Below are 6000 nucleotides of genomic sequence, written 5' to 3'. Positions count from 1 at the left end.
GTTAGCTCATAGTTTGTGAAGTTGAATATCAACAAATCTTTGTGAGACTGTGCCTTCAAGCCACAAAAACACATCCTACTTGCAAGGTTGAAGGAATTTGAATTGTCCAATGCACTGAGCTGTTGAAGAAGGATAACTGAAATCTACTGATGTGAATTACATATTTCTCTCATGGGGAAGTCCATTAATAATCTATAACTGAAGAAAACCAACATAGCATGTGACGTGGCCATATTTTCACATTTCATGGATCAAACTGAGATGTCGCTGGAAAGAAGCAAAATTCTGAGTCCAGCAGATCTTGCCATGCCAAGTTGACCGTGCTGGGCTGTCTGACTTAAAGGCACATCTTGCAAAGGAATACATTTTGACAGGATTTATCCTTGTGTGTTTTTTCTTTTATTTTAATGAAAGTGCAGATTCTTTCAATAGCATTTCCTTTCATCAATCTTAATTTTTTTCAGACTTTCATGCCTCAGATTATGTACCTGAGTGAAGCTGGGTTTAGCTATAGCAATAATTTTTCTCCTTCTTAGTAGCTGGCGCAGTGCTGTGTTTTTGACTTTCAGCCTGGGAACAGTGTTGATAACAGCTATGTTTTTAGTTGTTGCTAAGTAATGTTTACTCTGACCAAGGACTTTGTGAGTCTCATTCTCTTCCAGGGAGGAGAGGAAGCCGGGAGGAAGCAGAGACAGGACACCTGACCCAGGCTAGCCAAAGGGGTATTCCATACCACAGCACGTCATGCCCAGTGTAGAAACTGGGGAGAGTTACCTGGCAGGACTAGATTGCTACTCAGGCTGGGCTGAGTATTGGTCAACGGGTGGTGAGCGGTTGTATTCTCTTCCCTTGTTATTTCCCTTATCATTATTATTATTGGTGGTAGCAGTAGTGATTTGTGTTATACCTTAGTTACTGGACTGCTCTTATCTTAACCCATGGGAGTTACATTCTTTCAGTTCTCCTTCCCATCCCTCTGGGAGTGGGGGAAGGAAGTGGGGGAGTGAGCGAGTGTCTGCATGTTTTCTGGGTTGCCCCCTGGGTTTAACCGTGGTGGTTCTTTATGGTACCCAACCTGGGTCACAAAGGATTGAGATAACAACAGATCTGACCAGAGTGCATCTAATTATATTTGTGATAAGCATTCATTGTTTCGGATTAATAGTCCCTTGTCACAATGCTGATTTATAAGCTCTCAAAGTTGTTGCTCTTGATCTCAGAGTTTCAGCATGTTGTACCTTACAGCCGGTATTTGCTCTTTTAGTGTTTCTCGGCTGGGGGACATGGGCTAAGGATCTTGTTTAGCTATGCTTTGTTTATGGTAATGACATGTAATACAATAGATCATGAAACTGGTCTGGCTTGCATTCCCAGTGTGGTCATCACCTCTGTACTTTGGCAGGTATATAATGGAAGTGCTTGGCAATTACACATCTTTTTTTCCTTCCTGAGGTGGTCAACTTATGAAGGAGACATTCCCTTACACCCCCATCTCCGCCACCAGACTATTTACAGCATCATTTAAGAGTTCTAAAGGTTTTGAACGGCCTTCGAGTACCCTTCAGACCTGCCTGCTGATTGTGATGGGAATCAGCATGTTAGCACACATACAGAGTGTGTTTTACCCATGACCATTTTGTCTGATCTTGAAAGTTAAGCAGAGTTGGGTTTGGGTCTTGTCTAGTGCTAGATGATGATATAGGAGGGCCAAGAGACTTTCCCAGAGGCTGGACAGGCATGAGTGGCAGGGTGTGTGAGATAGTATGAGCAAGTATTTAGGCCAGTGGGCCTCTCCAGTGCTTTGGAACTTTATCACTGGACAAGTGCAAAATCCAGAGAAACTAGTAAAACACTTAAATGAGGTGTATTGTCATCCTGCTCATACCAGAGAGGAACATATTGTGGCAACGTGCTGGGGCTCGGCCTATGCCTACAGAGCCCTGTTCAGCAATATCCATCATCTTCAAAGGGAAAAAGATGTCTCTGGATCTGATGGCAAAGCAACAGACAATGCAGCTACTCCAAGTACAGCAGCTACACCAGCCCCAGTGACAAGTACAGCAGCTACTCAAACCCTGACAGCAACAGACAATGCGGCTGCTGGTGTTACTCAACCCCCAAGCACAGCAGCTGTACCAACTCTGACAGCAGATACTGCAGCCACTCCAACCATAGTGGCAGCCACTGCAGCCACTCCTACCATAGTGATAGTCACTGCAGCTAAACCGAAGAACCAGTTCATGCTGATATTGGTTTCCCCTGTGTGCAAGGGGAAAGGCAAGCAAGAGGCACAAAAACCAACCCGTATAGTGAAGAAAGATGAACCAATGCACTTGCTACACAGGACATCATCTGAAAAAGTGTTATTATTATGCGAATCAGAGGAAGAGGAAGAAGGAGAGGCGACTTCTGGACTCCAGACCTTGATTGAGCTTCAGAATATGCAGAAAGATTTCACCCATCATCCAGGGGAGCACATCGTCACCTCGTTGCTCCAATGCTGGGACAATGGGTCCGATGGTCATGAACTAGAAGGTAGGGAAGCCAAGCAGCTGGGATCACTTGCTAGGGAAAGGGGAATTGACAAAGCAATTGCAAACCAGAAATGGTCCCTCAGCCTCTGAGGGCAGCTTTGGCAGCTGTGAAAAAAAGTTTTCCATGCAAGGACGGTGTTATGAGTTGTTCAGCCAATGACAGAGAAAGCATCCAGTCTCTGATGGAATCAGCCATTGTAGAGATGATCTATTGCAGGCCAGATTCTGAGAATGCATCTGTAGATCCAGATGAAGTTGAATGTACATGACCCATGTGGTGGAAATTTGCACAGAGTGCACCATCATCATATGCCTACTCATTGGCATCAATAACCTGGCATGATGTAGCACCACCAACAGTGAATGAAATGATTCGTCAGCTCTGAGAGTTAGAAGACAATCTCACCCCTTCCATCATTTCAGCTGTGGAAAAACTGTCCCAGGAATTTGAACAATTGAGAGACAATCTATCTGATCTATCCAGCTCCCCGCATGTGCCAACCCACGTCTCAGCTATTAACAAAAGGCGTCCTACTGAGAGAGAAGATACAGGAGGTACACACCACAGGCTACCCTATGGTTTTACCTGGGGGATCACGGAGAAGACATGAGAAAGTGGGATGGAAAACCTACCTCAGCTCTGGAGGAACGGGTATGTGAATTGAAGAGGAGAACAAAGGTCAAGGATGGTCATCCCATGAAAGCTGCAGCTTCAGGTCAAGGATGATCATCCCGTGAAAGCTGTGGCCTCAGTCTCTGGTGAGCAGGTTCCCAGATGGAGTGGAAGAGTTGGTTTTACTCCAGCTCATGTGATAAAGACTAATCCCTGTCAACAAGACATAAGTGACCAATGTTGTGATCACATTAGAGGGGCCCTGTCTCCAGCCAGGTGGAGGTAAGGGATGATTGGATTTACTGGACTGTGTGGATCAGATGGCCTGGCACATCAGTCCCACAGAAGTATAAGGCTCTAGTAGACACCGGTGCACAGTGTACCCTGATGCCATCAAGCTGCCAAGGGGTGGAACCCATCTATATTTCTGGAGTGAAAGGAGGATCCCGAGAGTTGACTGCACTGGAGCCTGAAATCAGCCTGACTGGGAGGAGGTGGCAAAAGCACCCCATTGTGACTGGTCCAGAGGCTCCATGTATCCTCGGCATAAACTACCTGAGGAGAGGGTACTATAAGGACACAAAAGGGTACCAATGGGCTTTTGGTATTGCTGTTTTGGAGACTGAGGAAATTGAGCATCTGTCCACCTTGCTTGGCCTCTCAGAGGATCCTTCTGTTGCGGGGTTGCTGAAGGTCAAAGAACAACAAGTGCCGATCGTGACCACAACAGTGCACCGGCAGCAAAATCGCACCAACCAAGACTCCCTGATTCCCATCTGTAAGCTGATCCGTAGACTGGAGAAGCAAGGAGTAATCAGCAGGACTCGCTCACCCTTTAATAGCCCCATATGGCCAGTGCGAAAGTCTAATGGAGAGTGGATACTAACAGTAGACTATCGTGGCCTGAATGAAGTCACACCACTATTGAGTGCTGCTGTACTGGACATGCTAGAACTTCAATATGAACTGAAGTCAAAGGCATACAGGTGGTATGCCGCAATTGATATTGCCAATGCATTTTTCTCAATTCCTTTGGCAGCAGAGTGCAGGCCACAGTTTGCTTTTACATGGAGGGGTGTCCAGTTCACTTGGAACCGGCTGCCCCAGGGGTGGAAACACAGCCTTACCATCTGCCATGGACTGATCCAGACTTCAGTGGAACAGGGGCAAGCTCCAGAACACCTGCAATACATTGATGACATTATCGTGTCGGGTGATACAGCGGAAGAAGTTTTTGAGAAAGGGAGGAAAATAGTCCAAATCCTGCTGAAAGCCGGTTTTGCCATAAAACGGAGTAAGGTCAAGGGACCTGCACAGGAGATTCAATTTTTGGGAATAAAATGGCAAGATGGACATTACCAGCTCCCCACAGATGTGATCAACAAGATAACAGCAAAGTCTCCATGTCATGGTTTAAAACCAGTCAGGCAGCTCGTTCACTCACTCCCCCCCACTTCTTGCCCTCCCCCTAGTCTCAGAGGGACAGAGAGGAGAATCGAAAAGAATGCAACTCCCACGGGTTGAGATAAGAACAGTTTAGTAACTAAGGTACAACACAAATCACTACTGCTACCACCAATGAAAACAAGATAAAGGAAATAACAAGGGACAAGAATACACCAGCTCAGCACCAGCCAACCGATAACTCGCCCCTTCAGCCTGACCAAGCACCAACTGATACCTCCTCCAACCCTGCAGTCTCCCAGCCCTTCCAGCTAACTCTCAGTTGCATCCTGGGCATGACGTGCTGTGGTACGGAATACCTCTTTGGTCAGTTTGGGTCAGGTGTCCTGTCTCTGCTTCCTGCCAGCTTCCCCTCCTCCCTGGCAGAGCATGAGGCTCAGAAAGTCCTTGGTCAGACTAAAACATCAGTGTTATCAGCTCTGTTCCCAGCTGCACCAGCTGCACCAGCTACCAAGGACAAAACTGAATGCTACTGCTGAACGCAGGACACTCCACCAACTAATAAAGAAACACAAGCTTTCTCGTGTGTTGTGGGGTTCTGGAGAATGCACATCCCAAATTACAGTTCGATTGTAAGCCCTCTCTATCATGTGACCCAGAAAAATGAGTTCAAATGGAGCCCTGAGCAACAACAAGCCTTTGAGCAAATTAAACGAGAGATAGTTCATGCAGTAGCCCATGAGTGAGTCCAGGACTGAAGGCAAGATGTGAAGAATGTGCTCTACACTGCAGCCGGGGAGAATGGTCCTACCTGAAGCCTCTGGCAGGAAGCTCCAGGGGAAACTCCTTGGCTTTTGGAGTCAGAAGATCTGAGGCCAGCGATACCCCAACTGAAGAAGTGATAGTGGCAGCCTATTGAAGGGGTTTGAGCTGCTTCGGAAGTGATTGGCACTGAAGCACAGCTCCTCCTGGTACCCTAGCTGCCCGTGCTGGGCTGGATGTTCAAAGGCAGGGTCTCCTCTATACATTGTGCAACTGAGGCTACATGGAGTAAATGGCCTGCACTAATTACACAACGAACTTGAATAGGAAATCCCAGCCATTCAGGAATTCTAGAAGCCACCATGGACTGGCCAGAGGGCAAAGATTTTGGAATGTCAACAGAGGAGGAGATGATGCGTGCTGAAGAGGCCCCCCCATGTAATAAACTGTCAGAAAGTGAAAAGCAGTATGCCTTGTTTACTGATGGGTCCTGCCGTATTGTGGGAAAGCATCGGAGATGGAAGGCAGCTGTATGGAGTCCTGGACGACAAGTTGCAGAAACTGCTGACGGAGAGGGTGAATCGAGTCAGTTTGCCAAGGTGAAAGCCATCCAGCTGGCCCTGAACATTGCTGAACGAGAAAAGTGGCCAGTACTTTATCTCTATACTGACTCATGGATGGTGGCAA

The sequence above is a fragment of the Pezoporus flaviventris genome, unplaced genomic scaffold, assembly GCF_033815535.1.
Source record: "Pezoporus flaviventris isolate CSIRO_AGI_PZ_B2104156 unplaced genomic scaffold, CSIRO_AGI_Pfla_v1 ptg000035l, whole genome shotgun sequence".
In the NCBI taxonomy this organism is placed as follows: domain Eukaryota; kingdom Metazoa; phylum Chordata; class Aves; order Psittaciformes; family Psittacidae; genus Pezoporus; species Pezoporus flaviventris.
Note: the sequence above shows the minus strand (reverse complement) of the source record.